A 19,298-nucleotide genomic window follows, 5' to 3' on the forward strand; every position below is an offset into this window, starting at 1 on the left:
AAGTCCAAAAAGCAGCAATAAGGGGCATAAAAACTAGAAAGTGAAATTAACTAAAAGCGGAAATGAAACTTCACCATGTGTAAACATACACAAAGAAGGAGCACCACTGATGACAAGTTAATTTTTTTTCAACCTTACCCTACTGACATCCTATCATTCCTGAGTGACAGATAGGGATTTATTGAGAATAGATTTTTTTTTTTGTCCTCACAGTTAACACATTACATCTTGGCAACTACTTCTTTGCCCTTGATGACTTAAACACAATGAAACCACAATTTTCAAAACGAAGGTATTTTGTAGACCAAACTCAAAGCGAGTAAAAGGAACTTGTATTTCAGAGAATACCAAGTACTTGCCATAGCCACAATGGAATAATAACAGATTACACCAACTGATGATCTGGCCCAAGGGGGGTTCTAATCAGGCATCATAAAACAAAAGAACAAAATCACCTGTCGTTTGGTGGAGGATTGGGGAGTGGAAGGTGGATAGGCCCAGAATTGATAAATTATATGAAACTCTCCAGTGATGCAAATAATGAACTTGCAGGAGTTAAGTCTTGATTGTCCAGCACTTCAAATCACTGAGCGAGAGAAGGGGGAGGGAAAATGAATGGATTATTGATGCTTGACTAACTGGGTGCTCAAGAATAGCACACAAAACTCCCATCTCGCAATTTAACTTCTCCATGAAGATCCCAGCCAATAAACATGGGTGCAGGGATCCACCTATCCAAATCAGACCAAAAGATCAAAGCCAAAGCACCTAGCAGCAAGGCTAGCAAAAGCAAAAAGCAGTAACAGCCTTGCATCCTACAGTTGCTTCAGAGTGAAAGCTCCTTGCAGCAGAAAACTCTTTAAATTCTCTTTGCACAGTTCCCAGTACTGTACTTGCCCCTGCAAGATTCTGCTCATTCAGCCAAGCTACTAGGAGGAATATTTATAATTCCAGTTATGATTGAAAAACAGAGTGACTCAAACTTTTGCTTTTCAACTATTTTGGTCTGCTCAGAGCCAGGACTGCCAGCTAGAGCCATCACAAACAAGGCTAAAGATTCAGGCTCCCCAGTAAATACACTAGAACCAGGGATGACCCTGGTTCCAGCAAGATGAGCAACAGGACTTTATCTCAAAGATAGAAACATACCCCCTTTAATACAGCTACCAACATGCCTCCTTTGGCCAGAAATTCATTGATTTATTTCTCTACAGAGCAGGGTAATTTTAAAGAGTGCCTAAGAATTACTTTAGAGCATTAAGCAGGTTACACACACACTACCTGAAGGTCCTTACCTGGCCCCCATTACTTAGTATCTCTGCACCTCACAATCATTACCACATTTATCCCCACAAATTCTCTGTGAGGAAGGATCACGCACATTTGCCTGCTGTGGAACCTTAGGCACATATGCTCAAATGTATTCAGGCTTTTATCTTCCATCAACTTCCTAAATAACTTTCACAAGGTTACAGAGAAGTCTGCAGCAGAGCAGGGAATTAAATAATCTTCCAAGTCACAGATTACTGCCCTGACCACAGCACCATCCTTCCTCTCAACTTATTCCTAGATTGTTATGTTATACTACATGCTGATCTTGTGCTCTAAAGAAAGTTATTGCAGACTGTGTCCCCGCACGTTTCATGCATATAGGGTTCCAGCACACTGTTCTTTTGATGTTAGTTTACCAGTTCCTGGGCCCCTATCGCATTTCTTCTGCTCCCTGCACCCTCACAAAAATATGGCAGCTGAGACCCCTACAGTGCTGTACCAATGGACTTTACAAACAGAGTCTTCCATTCTGTTTAAGAAATGGCCCAGGGTTCTAGCTATCTTACTTTGGAAGGGAGCCTCAGATTCTGTATAATGAAACCTATTTTACTGACTGCTAGAATGTACTAACAGATGAAGCATAGGGCTGGGAGCCAGGAATTTCCAACTTGTTGTGTGGTCTTTCTTGAGCCACCTCAAGTTGGGGATTTCAGAGTATCCTAGAGAAGTTAGGAGTCCAACAGTTATTACGTCTTCATGCTTACCATCCCCTTCAGGCCCATTAAAAGCCCATGTCCCAACCTCTCTGATTCTGCTCCCCCTTACTGCCAAAACCATGGGATGTCTGAAGATGAACATTCATGTAGAGCCTGAATGATATGGAATCTTTTTCATAGACTACAGTCAGCTCTGAATTAGGCTCATTTACTGACAAGTCATATGATGACTCCTGGAATTCAAAAAGTGAGAAATCAGGAGCTGAGGAGCTTAAAAAAATAAGACTTGCCAGAGATATATGCTGTTTTACATGTGAAGAGTCAAAACAAGATAAACTCCAGTAATTGAGGCCTCCAAAAACAAGCTCCCTGCAAACCTTTCCAGTTACATTAAGCTTTCTAACATCATGTGCTTTGCAAAAGCCTCAAACTCACCACAGCAACGAGGTTGGGGGCAGGGCAGATTCCACCCACTCCTCTCTCCTCACCCCCCCCCCCCCTCAAAAAGAGAGAGTCTGGAAGCAAATGAATCAACCCCTTATAAACGCAGGAGGCAGGCACGGCAAAGTAGAAAGTATGGTGGGAAAGAGCCCTTGGACTCCTGGGAAGATCAAAAATCGCACCAACACTGCCTCGTCCACACTCCATAAACCACCGCCCCCCAAAGCGGGGGGAGGGGGGGACCATACTTTTATCAACAGTGGGCGAATGTGCTTTCTGTGCACGACCCACCCAGCCTGTTGCAGCCCCTCCTGCCGAAAGAGGAGGGCGAAAGGCCCCGCAGGCTCAGAAGTCCGCCCGGCGAGCCCACGTCAGCTCGCCAGCGTCCCAGCTTTCGCCTCGCCGCCGCTGCCAAGCCGCCCTGCGAGCTGCGGACGGAGACGACGACCCACCCGCTTCTCCTTCGGGGAGCGCACTTTTGCGAAACCCCCGCCAGGCGAGCGGGAAGCCCGGCGCCTGGAAAAGACCAGGCGGGGGAGGGAGTTCGCCCTGGGATCGTTTCAAAGCCCAGGGGCGCCCTCCAAGGCGACGGCCAAGGACCGACAGCGACGCGGCACCCCCGCTGTTCCAGAGGGAATCAGTTTCTTGTAAACGCCTCGAGGGGGTGGACACCGGCCGAAATGCCGCCAGCCCCACCGCGCGGCGTCAGTCACGGCGAGGGGGAGAGACGGGCTGCAGAACCAGCCCAGCGCCCCCCTCTTTTAACGTACTTCCACACACGGGAGCGGGACAGCTGCAACTCCCCCGACGTCCCACAGAGAAGGGGGTGCCCCTTGCCCCTCCCCCACCACAGAAAAGGAGAGGGGCCCGGTGCCCCTCCCCCAGTCCCGTAGCGGGGGGAGGGGGAGCAGCCGCCCGCCCGGCCGAACCCCACCCTGCAGGCAACACCCCGCCCCGCGGCACACAACAGAAGTCGATTCCCCTGCACCGCTGCTAACTTCCCGCCCCGGACCGGACCCCCACCTCACCTGTGGAAGAGCTGGCGAGGGAGCGGGCTCCCTGCGGCCTCTCGCCTGCGCCTCTGCCCCCACCCTCCCCTGCCAGGCGCCGGGCAACGCGCGCCCAGCCCAGTGACGTCCCCTCCCGCCGCCGCTGCCGCGCGAGACGCTCCTCAAGCCCCGCTAGTCCACCGCGGAGAGATCGATCGGCCGCCCGAGGCCCCGACCCAGCAGGCACCGCGGGCGAAGGGCGGGGCCGCTCCGGGCAGAGGCCACGCCCCCCGCTCCTCCTCCACCCGGCTGGGTGGGCGGGGGCAGCGGAGCGGGTCTCAGGCTGCTCGGGGGGCGGAGATGGGACCGATGGATGGGTCCAGGGATCGGTACATAGGGAGAGACAGGGATCGATAAACCTCAACAGCGGGGCACACGGGTCCCTGGAGACTGAGCAAGAGATGAGGGAACAGCCAGATCGCTGGTTCTGGGGGTGTGGATAGATCCGGAATCAATAGATATGGGGATCAATAGAGGGAGAAGGGGATCAGCAGAGAGATGCGGTGTATGAAGATCAAGAAAGTAATTTGGGGATCAACAGATCAATAGACAGAGGGATCGATAGCTAAGGGACAGGGACAGGGACAGGGACAGATGGACAGGTAGATCAATGCAGTAATCAGTAGATGGGCTCGGATCAATAGAGAGGTGCGATGTATGAGGATCAAGAGGTCGATCTGGGGAGATATAGATCAATAGATAGATTCAGGGATTGATAAATACAAGAATCAACAACTGAATAGAGAGATATGGGAGTCAGTAGGTCAAAGGATAGATACACAGACTGGTAGATACTGGGTCGATGGACACAGGGATCAGTAGATGGTGATAGGTAGGTACAGGGGTTGACAGATATGAGGATTAGCTCACTAAATAGATCAGTGCTCTTTTTGTGCTGGTACGTGCCAGTACTGAATACTGGAACCTCAGCAGGCCCAGCTGCAGGACTGGCTGGAGGGGTGGGGGCAGGGAGCTGGCTGAGTACTAGCTCCTGTTTTTTTTTTAACAAAAAAACCCCCTGAAATAGATACAAGGATGAATAGTTAGATGAACACAGGAACCAAAGATGAGTCGTATGAGGATCAATAGACAGATATGGAGGATCAATAGGTGCAGTCATGCTCCCCACCCACTTCCTGAGTGCGATCAAACAAGTAGCTGGTGAATGCCAGCATCCAAAGGGGCATCAGGACAGCAGTGGGCCAGTTCACACCTCAGAGCCCTCTCCCAGTAGGCTGGCCCCCCAATGTGGGGTGTGCAGCAATGACTCCCCTCCACTATCCCTTGCTTTCTCCTGACGGTCAGTGTGTTACACAGAGCCCATCACTTACCACCTTCCTTCTGGCCCACCATTGCCCCAAGTGACACTGAGATGCTCCCAAGAGGCTTTTGAACCCCTCAGTTATGTGCCGTCACTTCCCCATACCCATTTCCCCAAACAACTAGGAAATTTTACTGCCCAAAAACTTTGTTGGCAGCCTTAAGTCTGCCTGGCCTCATGCCTGTTCAGAACACTGAGGGCCCCTTACCTAAACTTCTGAAAACTAGGAATACTTAGGTGCACATCAGCCCTGCCTTGCACCCTTTACTCTACGCCTGGAGCTGCTGGGAAAGGCCTGCCATTAAGTCTGTCTGAGGTGATGGACTGCAAACCTCCACGCCCAACCCTGGGGGACTGCTGTGTCACCTGATGTGTCAGCATTGGAGATTGCTTCCATGAGCTTCTCTAGGCCCACGATTGCATTGCCTGGAGGAGACACATGACTCGAGCCTGTCACCGACATGACGCAAGCATGGCAGGTGAGAGAGACCAAGAAGAGGAAGCATGCAGTGGAAAGATTGTGGGGGGGACATTGTTAGCTGATATTCATAGCCTGAGAGTCACTAGTCCCGCATCTGTTATGGCTTTTGCAGTGTCAGTCAATAGGGAGTGAGAAAGCTCTACATTGCTTTCCAAGAACTGTCTCCCATGTCACAAAACACAATGCAGTGCCACAGTTCCAGATGCTTGAGGCGAGCCCAGCTTGTCTATATTTTGCTGTATCAGAGTACTGCAAACTCAAGAGAGCAATTATACATTCCCTGTCCCTTTGCTCCAGCAACAGGCCTGACAAGCCCAGCCTGAAACTACCTAAAATGCATTTTCATGAATTCCTGCTAGAGCACAGAGTTCACTTGTGAAATCTGGGTGTTGGTGGTAAACACAAAAGAGCTGAGAGGTAGACAACACAACCTTGCCTTGTAGTGGAAGAACAAAGAATCCTGCCTCACTACAAGATTAACCCTGCAGCTGGACATACGAAAGCCTGATGTAAGAACCTCTTGCATGAGGAATAGTCACAGAGAGGCAGCCATGTGAGTCTGTATCTTAACAAAACAAAACAGCAGTCCTGTAGCACTTTCAAGACTAACAAAATAATTTATTAGGTGATAAATCTTGATGAGGCAGAACCACTTCTTCAGATTTGGAGACTATTTTCAGTACAGCACTATCTCCAGATCTGAAGAAGTGGGTCTGCCCAACGAAAGCTCATCACCTAACAAATTATTTTGGTAGTCTTTAAGTGCTACAGGACCGCTTTTCATTGTGTAGGAAGCTCTTGTTCTCAGGAGGAGAAGTATTAGGTGTCCCCTGAAAAATGGCCCTTGAGTTTGGATTTAAGAAGCAACAGAGTATTGGCAAGGAACACAACCCAGAGTTTTTAATAGGAACTCAGCCAAGGTTTTGTGCAGGCAGCTATGGCACTGAGTCCAAAGAAGGGCAGACAAGCAGTGCCTTTGAACATAGGGTCAATGAGCCTGCTTCAGTCCTTAGGATTCCATGGCTACATGTACATGAGAAGCCTTTCCCAGCAAAACTGTCTGTTTGTGCCTGGAAAAAACGTGGAGCATCTACGCACAAAATGTGATTTGTTGACAGTTTGTCAACAAAGCAGTGTTGTACCTCGTCCTGTTCCAGTGTAAGGCCTCTCTCGACAGTGTTCTGTCAACAAAACTGCCGTGTAGATGCTCCATGGCCCTTTTGTCAACAGATGGGGGTTCCCGTTCACTGGGCAGCCCTGTTTCCAGAGCTTCTGGTCTACTGTTCTGTTGACAGAGGGCTGGGCAGTCTGGCTGCTCTTTGTCAACAGAGTGGATTGCTCTTTTGATCTGCTTTTATGTGTAGATGCAATATATTGATGGAAGTTTTGCCAGGAAATCCCTTATGACAGTGACTTCTGTTGATGGAGGCTTCTCATGTAGACTTAGCTCATGCTCCTGAACAAGCTATGAGCTGTCAGCTTCCTCTACTCAATACGGCAAGAAGGAAGGCGAGTCTCAGTCCTATTGCTTTGAACTCTGAGGCACAATCATTCACATTCTATTCACGACATGGATACCAAGACTCTTGCTGAAAGATTGCAGAGTAACACATATTCATGTCGTAAACTCCAGGACTTAACACAAAAGAACCAAAACCAGAGAGAGAAAAAAGGCTGCTCTCTCAGGGAGCTAGGCATACCTCACCCCACCTTCCCCTAGACTTGCTCTTTGCAGACTGGGACTGACTGCTGCTAGGCCTGTATCACATGCCTCCCTAAAGAGCCCCTTAGTGTGCCAGGAGGACCAAGGCAGCCCTGAGAATTTAAAGTGCCAGCTCATAATTAATAAAGTTTTCAGTTTCACCACAATTCACATCAGTTGCTGTACCAACAATGCCATCAACAGAGTCAAATCCCTAGTTCTTTGTATCAAAAAGTGCTTTACAAAAAAAAAAAAAGGGTCAGTGTTGTGCCCATTTTACAGATGGAGAAACTGAGGTCACCTCATTCTTAGAGCACTAGAGCCCCAGTTCAATGCTCTGTAAGTCTCAGTCCAGTGGAAACATGCCAGGAAATTCCTGGAGAAGCTATAACAGACATGGTTTCAGAAACCCTCCTCTACCCTAGTCCCCGAATGTGACATCACTATCAGGTCACTCTCAGGGCCTGAAGGGTTCTCAGTGAAGCTTTCCCTCCATCTATCCATAGACTTCAACAATCACCTGTTCAGCACCCACGCGTAGTGGATGTGATAAAGATACTCAGCCTGGCAGGCATCTAACTCGGTGCCTGTCTGTAAAGCAGACAGATTCCTTGCAGCCACGGTGGGCCTGCTCAGACCCAATGGAGAAGTGTGCAGTGTGGGAGGGGTGGGGAGCATATAATTCAATGGTTTCATGCTATGATTTTTAGCAACACCCAATTTGCAGCTGGCAGGGGGCCCCGGGGTCAGAAGACTGACAGCGCTTCTGCACTGCCAAAAGAGACCCCAAAAAGTCAGCCAGTCTCAGAACCTGTATCAACTGACTTGGGCAGGCACTTTAGGCTAGAAAGAGCAGTGTAGATCACTGGGCTGGAGCTCTGGGTTCTGAGACCCCATAAGGAAGGTGAGTCTCCTGCTCAAGCTCAAACAGCTACATGGCTATTTCTAGCACCCTCATATGAGCCCAAATCAGTTGACCCCACTTCTGCGGCTTGCAGCCAGGGGTCTTTACTTTGAACTGGAGACATAACTTTACAGAGATGGAGGTTTGTGCCCCCACAGTAGGGTGGGGAAAGCATGTCAGAGTGGCAGGTAGGGGCACGTGTCAAAACATCCATAAAATTGCAACTAAAGATTTAATAGGCAAGGCTTAGAAATGATGGGAGTGAATATAGGGAATGTTAAATAAGTGTACATGAAACCATGGCACAGGGCAGGGGGTGGAAGGGCAGCAGTGAAGGCAGGGAGGGAAAGCTGGTGCAGTGGTCAGAGCACTACCCAGAGGTCTACATTCATGTTTCTGCTCTGTCACAGACTCTCTGTGCAACCTTGGGCAAGTCACTTCACCTCACACCCCTGTCCCCAGTTTTCCCATCTGTGCATGTGAAGGGCTCAAATGCTAGGGTGGCAGCAGGGCAGGTAAAACCCTAAGATAGAGAGACATGAGACAGATGTCCAACAAACCCTTCTCTAGAGAGGCAGGACAGCCTAGTGGTTAGCCCACTTAATGAACTTAGATTCAATACCTTGGTCCAGCCCAGGCTCCTTGGGCAAGTGATGGGCACCTAAACTTTTGAGGCTTACAACCTCAGTACCTTCATCTGTAAGCGGGATTCACCATAGCACAGGGTGGGTGTGATGGCCTCAGTTGTCTTAGTCCCCCACAGGGCTCCTTTTCTCTGAAAGCCCTGCTCCCCATAACACAAGGGACCGGCTTTGCACAACCTAGTGCATGAGAAGGACACTGGGTACCAAGGCTCCCACCAAAAGTGACCCTTGTGGGAGCAGCTGGGTGGCCCAATGGGCACGGAGCTGTTTAGAAAAGGCACTGAGCCCTTGGAAATCTGCCCCCTGGTGTGAAAAGAGTCTATTGACCCTCTGATCCCGCAGCCCCTTAGGGGTCCACATGCGGGCAGCAGCCCCACTGGCAGGCTCAGGGCCTAGAATCATCAGTCGAGCCTGTCTCATCTATCCCATTTTGGGTGTGGTTCAGAGAATGCTGATTAATAATCCCACAGCGCATCATTACCTTCCTCCAACTCCACAGCAGATTAAGGATATGTCTACAGTACAACAAAAAGCAAAAGGCATCAAGTCTCAGAATCCAGGTTAATGGGCCAAAGGCTAAAAAGAGAAATGCAGACATTCTCTCTTAGGTTCGGAAGCCCAGCAGATGGCAGGTGTCTTTCAGCACCTGGGCTGCAGCCAGGTTGGGAATCTCTCCATGCTGGGGTTTGAGCCCCACAAATCTGAGTCAGTTCACCCAGGTTCTGAGACTCACTGCTCCAGAGTTTTCCAGATCTGAAGAAGTGGGTCTGTCCCATGCAAGCTCATCACCTAGTACATTATTTTGTTAGTCTTTAAAGTGCTGCAGGACTGCTGGTTTGTTTTGCTCCAGAGTTGTTGCTTTTTTGCAATGTAGACATACTGTGAGAGGCTAAACCAACATAATCCCAACATGTAGCTGTGAGCATTTCTTAGATCGAGATTGGCAACGAAAAGAGCAAGAAGAGCCTTTTTTTTTTTCAGTTTGGTAAAAAACTCAATGATCCAAGACCTGTAAAGCATGTGAGTACAAAACAGTCGTAAGGAAATAAGGTCAAACCGTACTTTTTGTAACCCCTGTTTTAAGAACAGCGCACACACATATCCCACAATGCACTGCACATGTTAAAGGGGGAGTTTTCCAACATTTCTAAATCACATATTGTTTGCTATTTAGAGATGAGTCGCTCATTGTTGGGCTTTTAGATGTTCATCAAAATATGGAAAATAATCAGGAGGGGTTTTTTTCACTTTGCAATTACAGCATCGGGAACCACAAAGACATACATAGAGCCGCAAGTGGCTCTGGAGCCACAGGTTGCAGATCTCTGTCCTAGATGCATAGCACAAGCTGAGTGTTGCCACGCCTCGGAATGCAGAAACACACCCTCATGCAGCTACAGCCGGTATAGAACAAAGAATCCTATCCACCTAGTAACAGCGACACTGCAAACATGCCAGCCTGGTGCTGTATCATCTGTGCGCTGGCTCCCTGGGGAAAAGCGAGTGAGAGGTCCATGTTGTGATTTTCATGACCATCCATCAGGTTAGCCCTGCTGGTCTCACCCTCTGCAATGATGGCCGCCCCCCATAGGCCCTGGCATGACTGCCCAGACCCACAGAGTAGAAGAACACATAACTGGCACCCTCCTGTGTAACGCACTGGGACCAAATCTGGTTCCCTGGAGCTAAACACAGGCACTGCTGCACCATGATCTACAGCAAGGGTCAGCTGCCTTTCCGAGGTGGAATGCCGAAATTTGACCTTTTGACCACTGTGTACAGTCTGAGGGCTGATTATACTTTTTATAGTCACTAATAGTCCTACATACAACAGCTTTGTCAATAAATAAATGAAGCTGTAGAGCTTTACTGTTTAGGTGGTGGTTGGTAGTATTCGCTGGTCTTTTGTTAGTCTACAGGTGGCCTGGCTTTAAGCGAGCTCCCGGATGCATGGGGGAGGATGGACAGGGCTGAGCACACATGCAGGGGTTGGTGACCCTGATCTAGAGAGCCAAGCCTCTAGCATACAGAGCTGTCACAGGCTTATGCCGTCTGTGGATCAGCTCAGAGGGAGACTGTCGCAGTCATGGACCACTGCCTTACAGCTGTGCAGAGAAGCAGAATGATCAGTGCCCCCAGCTTGCATCAGCAGCTCTAACCACATAGGACATGATGGGAACTAGTGGGAAATGCACTGACCATAGTCCCATCCTGCCCCAGCTGGGCTGGCCCCCCTCAGCCTGACTCACAGGGCTTTCCAGCAGTGACAAGAGTTCCAGCAGGAACAAAAGATGTAATTCTGGGTAAGCAGAATCCTACAGTCACTGACTTGTCACAGTCTCCTTGTCATCATTCTGCAGATGGGGAAACTGAGGCACAGGGCAAGGCTGAGTCTTGCCTAAGGCTGCATAGAAATAGAACACAGGAACCCTGACTCGCAGGCTCCTGATCTAACCACTAGGCACTGCTTTCCTCCCAGCAGTGTGAGTCGAACTGAGGTTTTCTGAGTTGCGGTTCCCTACTCTAACCACTAGACACCACTCTCCTCTCAGAGCTGGGGAAAGAGAATCCAGATGTCCTGATGCCCAAACCTCTGCTCTGACCACTAGACCCTGCTTCTCTTTACTGTGTCTCAAAGTGGCTATTTGCAGATCTCTGCACTCCTCTGCTTCCTCTTTCTTATTCCCATCTGCAACTTTGAAGTAACCTCTTGCCAGTTGTGCGGAAGAGAAGTCAGAGGCAGGAAACAAGCAGGACTTAGGCCCTTGATCTCAAGGTGTTGTTGTATTAAAACAAAAGCCAACTGTCCCAGAGCTTACAGTCCGTGCCGAGCTGATGGGGTTTAGAGACGCACCCTTCTAAGCTGCACCCCTGAGAGCACAAGCCCCAACAAGCTCCTCCACCACCTCTGAGCATAGAGCTTCTGCAACTGGTGATTCAAATGGAGCTGGAGGGCCAAGCTGCCAAGATCAGGGGATGTGACTCAGGGGCATGCAGGGAGCAGCTGATGAGCAAGCAGGGCCTAGTGTTTTGCATAGTCACTTCTCTGGTCTAAATCACGTTCCACCGAGTGTTTCCTCTTTAGGGCCTCGGCAGAAGTTGTGACACTCTTACTTCCCCCTGCCTCTCTCTCCTATGGCTCCACTCCTGCTCTGAGCTCAGCATGGGCAGGGCCTTCACCCAGTTCCACTGCAATTCTGCTGCCGCTCCAGCCAACTTGTCTGCTGAGTCTCCCAGGGGATGATGCAGGAAACCATCCCTGCACCGGCCAGTCCTGGCATGCACATGGGACTTAGGCATGGGCTCCACGTTAGACATGAAGAATCAGAAACGTGGGGCTGGAAGGCACCTGCCGGTGTCATCAGCAGGGTTCCCTCTATTTTTTCTCCATCCATTGGCAGAATACATTTTGTTATGTGCACTGAGCCATGTGCAAATGTGCACCACCATTGAAACGCACATTGCCAGCGCTGGGCACTCTGCTAATCAGCTGGCCAGTACCTTAATCTCTCCTGGGCAGCTGCCCAAGTGCCCAGTTTACACGGAACCCTGATCATCAGATCAAGTCCCTGCACCAAGGCAAAGCCTCCCTTACAGGTGTTTTGGTCAGCCTGCTCTGAAAAACCTCCAGTGATGGCAATTCCATGCCCCCCTCAGTAGCTTGTTCCAGTGCTTTACAGTTAGAGGGTTTCCCCTAATCTCTAAACTAAATCTCTTTCACAAGCCCATTACTTCTTGTGGCAGAGGTGGAAAATAGTCGATCATTTGGCTGTTGCACTTCAGTCTACATACAGTTCTTGCTCTGAAGAAGTGGGTCTGTCCCACGAAAGCTCATCACCTTACACATTATTTTGTTAGTCTTTAAAGTGCTACTTGACTGCTTTTTTGTTTTGATAGAATACAGACTAACACGGCGACCTCTCTGTCACTATTCTTAGAACTTGGTGCTACTGTGGACCACTGCCCATCTGACTCCACCTCTGCAGTCTGGACCGAAATCCTTCCCCAAACCCTTCCCAGCATCTTCCATCTCCCCTGCATCAAAGAGAACAAAAGCCAAGAGCTGCACTCCCGGACCGGGTAGGGCTCTACAGTCAGAGGTTTTAGCATTCATGACATTAGATTGGGAGAGCCCATGCCCCTTGATACAGCCCTGAAAAGCCCAGCTGGGGAGAACATGTAATCACCAGACTTAAAAGGCTGAGTTCCAGCCTAGCAGGTTTGTATTGCAAACACCTCTTTGTTTACTCTGCTGCCATCTGCTGCACCTGGGCAATATGAAGCAGAAAGGCATCCCTCCTCCTCATTATTATTATTGTTAATAAAAATAACAGTTAGGAGCAGCAGCTGTGATCTGCTTTGCATTCCTGGAAAATACTATGTCCTCCCCACCGAGGTCTGTGTACTGAGTGCCTCACAAAAGGCAGGCCTTCACCTCCCAATCAGGCAGAGAAGTGTGGTTCCTGAATAGGTTGATTAAAAGCTAATGAATGTCCAAGGTTTTGAAAGGGAAGAGCAGCATCAGGGGTGAGAAACGTTAGGTTTAAAAGCAATGGGGATTACAGTCTGTTAGGAAATGTAGTAACGCTCTATTAAATTAATAATATTGTAACGAACTGCAGAATATGTGAGAGAGAGATTGAAGGAGAGGGTTAGGGTGGCCCTCTGCTGGACAGAATTGAAATGACTCAATTGTGTGTCATATGTCCTACACCCTAGGGCCTGGGCTTGTGCACTGAAAGAAGGATCAGTATGTTATTCCTTCCTGCCCTTGCTATAAAGTTCCCAGGAGGTAGCTCTGCAACAGCTCCTACATGGACAGATTTTTCTCACTATAATACTTTGTGATACAGGTTCAACCTCTTAAATGCGAGTTTCTCTTGTCCAGCAGACCCCAGATGTTGCAGGACTGGGGCTGGCACCAGACACACATCAGTGAGGCAGGGGCAGGGTCTGGGTCTGGGTCTGGAGCAGTGGCTGGCAGCCTGGCCTGGGCGAGAGCTGGACCCCACACTGGCCCTGCTGCAGCTTGGGGAGTGGGGGGCATACAGCCCCCACCAGAACTTCCTGAAGCAGGGGGATGGGGCCAGAGCACCCACCTGCCAGAGTCCCATGGCAGCCCTCGGAAGCCTGGAGTCCCTGGGGAGCAGGAGGGTGGGGCTGCCTAGGGCAGAAGCCCTGGACCTCCTCTGGTCTGGCAAATTCTGCCATTCAGGACCTGTCAGGTCCCCACCATGCCAGACCAGAGAGGTGCAACCTGTCCTCTGCAGACACCTTCCGCTAGCAGTTTTCAAAGCATTTCACAGGTGATAATGGCATAGACCCCTTCGCATCTCGGTGAAGGGCTGCGATCCCTGTTTTGAAGATGGGAAAACTGAGGCCTGGACTGGGAAAGTGATTCTCTCCAGGTCACGCAGCTAGTTAAATAGCAGGGCCACCAGCAAAACCTGCATATGAGCAGAGCAAACGCTAGGGGAAGGACTTGGAATACCAAGGAGTGGGTTACAAGTCATCATTGCAGGGTATTCGCTGGCTGGGTAGAATAGTGGGACTGGGAGGCCTGTAGATCAGAATTAAGAGACATCAGAAGAGCTGTTTTGGGCTTGCCCAGGGCTGTGAAGGCATCAGCTGCAGGTTGGAATTGAAGAGAATATCAGCAGGGCTGGGATATCAAGGGGCTGCGGGTCGGGCAGAGGAGCATCGGCCCAACTGCATGAAGGAAGTTTGCCCAGTATCTGTCAGAACTATACTTTTCTTCATACGGCTAGCCACAAACAGGCCTGGCGTAGCAGGGTCCCCTCTGCCAAGCAATGAGCACTTCTCTCCTGAGATGAGTCCTTCCCCTCCGACAGTGCCTAGCTCCCCAGCACAGATTTAAAACCAGATAATAAATACTTCCCGCCCCGGGATCTCCATGCTCTGAGTAAAGGGGGGCCCAGTCCATCAGTCTACAGGAGAGAAATTGCGGCACAGAGTACAGCAAAGATGCCCTGGGGGAGTCACATGGAGTTAGGATTAGAACTCAGGAGGGCTGTGGCTCTTGAATGCTATTGTAATACACCTAATAAATAACAGTGACAATAGCAGCCCTCACTGCCCTTCAGACAAAGGAGGGATGGGCACAGAGTGACAGGGCAGCTATGCCAGGCCACCTGGGAGAAATCAGAGAGAGAGAGATGAGGCACCAACAGGGGGTAATTGGAGAGAACTGGCCTATTAGGGCAAATCTACCACATCAGGCATTAATAACTCACTCTCTAAAATCTGAGCATGCAAGGGCCTAGCCAGGGTCTCTGCACTCCTGGAAGGAGTGTGGTCTTGTGTTGCACCAGGAAGCTCAGGCAATAAAATCCAGCCAGATAGTAAGAGCCCTGGGTATGACACAGCCACTCCCCTCCCTTCCCAGCTGGTTTGGCCAGGCAGCTGGGCCCTCCCGTACCAGGAACCCGTCCAGTCCCACAGGCTGAGAAATCCTGCAGCAGCATCTGTCTCTGAAGCTGCTTGGACCCGGTCCAGCCAAAGAATCTCCACATCAGAGACCCTTTGGCTGGTGAAGGGATCTGGCTTGCTGGCCTCTGGAGTTTATTCCACCCTTGGGGGGTGGACCCTGTATTCCAGCAGCTCCCACCACTGCCAGTGGGAGCATGGGGTCTGTGAAGAGCTGGGGGTGGGGGCTGACAGCCAGCCCCTTCCCATCCCACTGCTGCATCACAGTGGGATGTCATGCCTATTTTTTTCATGCATGCTTCCAGCGGTCGGAGGAACTCGTGGCCTACTGATAGCACGGAAGCCAAAATCTCAGAGGGATTCCAGGAAGAGTTGGACATGGGTGCGGATAGTGAAAACTTCCAGGGGGAGGAGGGACAGTTCTGGGAAAAGTGAACTCCGCAAGGATGAATTAAACTCAAGCTCCTGGGATCAGCTTAAAACCTTTTGACCTGAGGGGGGAGTTACCCCAGTAGTGGGGGGGGTTCTTGCTACTTCCTCTGAAGCATCTGCTATTGGCCACTGTGGGAGGCCAGATGCTGGGCAAGATGGACCCATTGGTCCAGGCCAGGCTGGAGAGTCCTGTGTTTCCTACTGATTTACCACCCAGCTCCTCCAGTGCCCTGGTCCCTCCCCGATCCCCCCTCAGTCTGTGCTCCCCTCAACACCCACCTCCTCCAGTGCCCTGGTCCCTCCCCGATCCCCCCCCAGTCTGTGCTCCCCTCAACACCCACCTCCTCCAGTGCCCTGGTCCCTCCCCGATCCCCCCTCAGTCTGTGCTGCCCTCAACACCCACCTCCTCCAGTGCCCTGGTCCCTCCCCGATCCCCCCTCAGTCTGTGCTGCCCTCAACACCCACCTCCTCCAGTGCCCTGGTCCCTCCCCAGTCCCCCCTCAGTCTGTGCTGCCCTCAACACCCACCTCCTCCAATGCCCTGGTCCCTCCCCGATCCCCCCTCAGTCTGTGCTGCCCTCAACACCCACCTCCTCCAGTGCCCTGGTCCCTCCCCAGTCCCCCCTCAGTCTGTGCTGCCCTCAACACCCAAATCCGCCAGTGCCCTGGTCCCTCCCCGATCCCCCCTCAGTCTGTGCTGCCCTCAACACCCACCTCCTCCAGTGCCCTGGTCCCTCCCCAGTCCCCCCTCAGTCTGTGCTGCCCTCAACACCCACCTCCTCCAGTGCCCTGGTCCCTCCCCAGTCCCCCCTCAGTCTGTGCTCCCCTCAACACCCACCTCCTCCAGTGCCCTGGTCCCTCCCCGATCCCCCCTCAGTCTGTGCTGCCCTCAACACCCAAATCCGCCAGTGCCCTGGTCCCTTCCCGATCCCCCCTCAGTCTGTGCTGCCCTCAACACCCACCTCCTCCAGTGCCCTGGTCCCTCCCCGATCCCCCCTCAGTCTGTGCTGCCCTCAACACCCACCTCCTCCAGTGCCCTGGTCCCTCCCCGATCCCCCCTCAGTCTGTGCTGCCCTCAACACCCACCTCCTCCAGTGCCCTGGTCCCTCCCCGATCCCCCCTCAGTCTGTGCTGCCCTCAACACCCACCTCCTCCAGTGCCCTGGTCCCTCCCCGATCCCCCCTCAGTCTGTGCTGCCCTCAACACCCACCTCCTCCAGTGCCCTGGTCCCTCCCCGATCCCCCCTCAGTCTGTGCTCCCCACGCCAACCCCATCCCCACTTACACCTCTGCCCTAGCTCACGAGGCCGGGAAAGCAGTGTGTGAGGTGGGCAGGCTGGCAGTACATGTACACGCACACACATAGAGCCAGATTTAGGAGTAGGTAACTGGCCAGTAGGGGCGCCAGGCTTTGGGTGCCGGTTTTGCTGCTAACGACAGAAAGGCCAACAGAACGTTTGACGTAAACTGTGGAGTTGTGTCCCCCCACATCCTTCTAGAGCATTCTGGATCTTTGCGGAAACTCCAGGAACCTTCTAGACTTTTCGAGAGCAACCTTTGCCTTGAACCTACTAGTATGCTGTCAGCCGCGCCCTGGGCACGTCAGCTCTTCTTAAAAGGTTTCTATGTGCTTTGGGGAAGTGAATATTTTTAGTTGCTTATATATGGCATGAATAAATACTGCTCTGCAGAGCCTAGCGGGCAAATGTATTGTCTTATAAGACAAGGTGAAACCATGCGTGCAAATCATGCCCCAGAGTCATGACATGGGCTATGAATGCAATAAAAATAAGGTATTCAAGCTTTAAAACCTGGAGTGGTCGTTGCAGTGAGGACCATGTGGTCTAGGGCTGCCTGCACACACCTACCTGCATGCTCATGTACAGGCACTTAAATGCCTGGACACATGCACAGACACACACACAAGCGTGTAAGAACACGTACACATACACACCCAAGTTCCAAAGGGGCACCAATGTCCACCTGCCAGGACAGGGAGCGACAGCCTCAGGTTTGCCCCCAGCCTTTGCCCTGATGCTCAGCCTATCTGCAGTGTTGCTCCCCAGCTGGGCTGGGGGCAGATATCTGGCTTCCTGGCTATCTGGGCTGCTAAGTCTGCAGCCAAGGCTTCCTGCCCCTTCCATCTCCCCAGGGGGAGGCAGGCTCAGCAGACCCGGGCAGCTGCAACACAGCCCTTCTCCAGGAGGGGGCAGCATTGCTGAGGAGAGGGGGTAGGTAAGACCTGGGATGGGGGGCAGCATTGGGCAGGGAAGGTGACAGGTGCAGAGGCGTGAAGAGATGCAGGGGAGACAGTGCAGAGGCAGGGGGATAAGTGGGGAGTCAGGCCAAGAAAGTGGGGGCAGAAGAGCTGGGGAGGGCTCGGAGCTTGGGCAAGAGAGACTGGGAAGGGAGAGCAGATGCCAAGAGAAGAGCTCAGGGGATGTTTGAAAGCAGCAAATGCAGTTTGGGAGGAAAGAGCTGGAGGCGTCAGATTCCCTGGTGATAGGCCGCATGGGGACAAGATTCCTTGTCCTCTCATGTAGGCATGAATCCCAAACCCCCCTAACTTGGGGGTACATTTAACAGTCCCCCCCCATGAAAGCTTTGAAACCCACCCCCAGACTTGGCTCTCCACCCTCCAGCAGGGATTGCCCTGCAGCCGCGAGTCAGGCACCAGCGGGTACAGAACCTTTGGCATGTTGTGCCTGGGGCTCCCGGCCCATCTGATCTGCCCTCCGTGGTTTTATTACATACCACCTCCCCCACCCCCCCAGGCAGGAACTGTTTGATCTTGTTTGACAAGGGAGGAATTTCTACTAGGAATGCAGCCTGGCAGCAAGAGGCAGGGCTGAGTCACCCACAGCCTTCGGGAGGTCAGAAAAACGGCCTAGGCTCCTCCTACCTGCTTGAAATTACTGTTCTGGCTGACATGCCACTGAGCCATTTAACCCCAGGTGGGAAATAAAGGGCATTCTGCTGAGGGGAACACCAACCCCATTTTACAGATGGGAAACTGAGGCATGAAGGGCCTGACTCAAAGAATCTGTTGCAGGAAAGGGAACCAAACCCCAATGCCCTAGTACAGGGGTGAGCAAACTTTTTACGTCGGGCTCAACTTTTCTTCCCTGCAATTGGCAGCATACACCAACCTGTCTAGTGCAATCCAAACCAATGGAAATTCCGGTTATGTTCATATAAAAAAACCCTTTCAGCATGTGTAAGGAATCACAGGATCATTGAATCCTAGAACTGGAAGGGATGTCAAGAGATCATCAAGTCCAGTTCCTTCCCTCACAACAGGACCAAACACTGTGTGTATCAGTATGAACTAAGTATGTAGAAAATATACAGAAAGTAAGCACGTAGAACGTAAAAACGCCATTAATCGGTATAGAAATGTGAATACACAGATGTAAAAACAGGAACCTATTTCAACGTTTGTAATGAGCTGGATGAGCCTGAGACCCAGCAGCTGATCATGCTGTGTGCTCCCCCTTCCCCCCCAACTTAGGAAATTTCACACCCCCACTTTGCACACCCCTACCCTAGCTCAAGGCTTTCACACAAGCTCACCTCTGCCTATTTGATGAGTGGGATGATGGGTGGGGAGCAGAAGGCCCTGCCCCTTCGGGTGCCAGAGGAGCCTCAAGATTCACAGAACAACAGAGAATGTGACATGAAGTTCAGGGGGACCATTGGGGTTCAGCTCCACAAACTCAGAGCTCTGTGCTTCCGTCCCCCATCGATCCGGCAGCCCTCACCTTTGGGCAGCCGCAGCTGCTGCCTCTTCTCAAGCAAGAGCTGGTATCAGCTGGATTGGTGTGGTGGCCAGCAAGTTAAAGGCCTTGTGTGTTTGCTGCATAAACTTGCTGCATGCCTGTGTGCGCTAGG

At 51.4% G+C, this 19,298-nt stretch overlaps 1 protein-coding gene across 1 annotated transcript in view; it reads right to left on the reverse strand.

The window, feature by feature from the left end:
* Positions 1–3,543, reverse strand: part of CERS2 (ceramide synthase 2) — a 49,430-nt gene extending 45,887 nt beyond the window's left edge. The window contains exon 1 of the mRNA XM_074981364.1: positions 3,458–3,543. The gene's annotated coding sequence lies outside the window, so the exon portion shown is untranslated. The remainder of the gene's footprint in view (positions 1–3,457) is intronic.
* Between the last annotated feature and the right edge of the window lie 15,755 nt (positions 3,544–19,298).

The sequence above is a fragment of the Carettochelys insculpta genome, chromosome 30, assembly GCF_033958435.1.
Source record: "Carettochelys insculpta isolate YL-2023 chromosome 30, ASM3395843v1, whole genome shotgun sequence".
In the NCBI taxonomy this organism is placed as follows: domain Eukaryota; kingdom Metazoa; phylum Chordata; order Testudines; family Carettochelyidae; genus Carettochelys; species Carettochelys insculpta.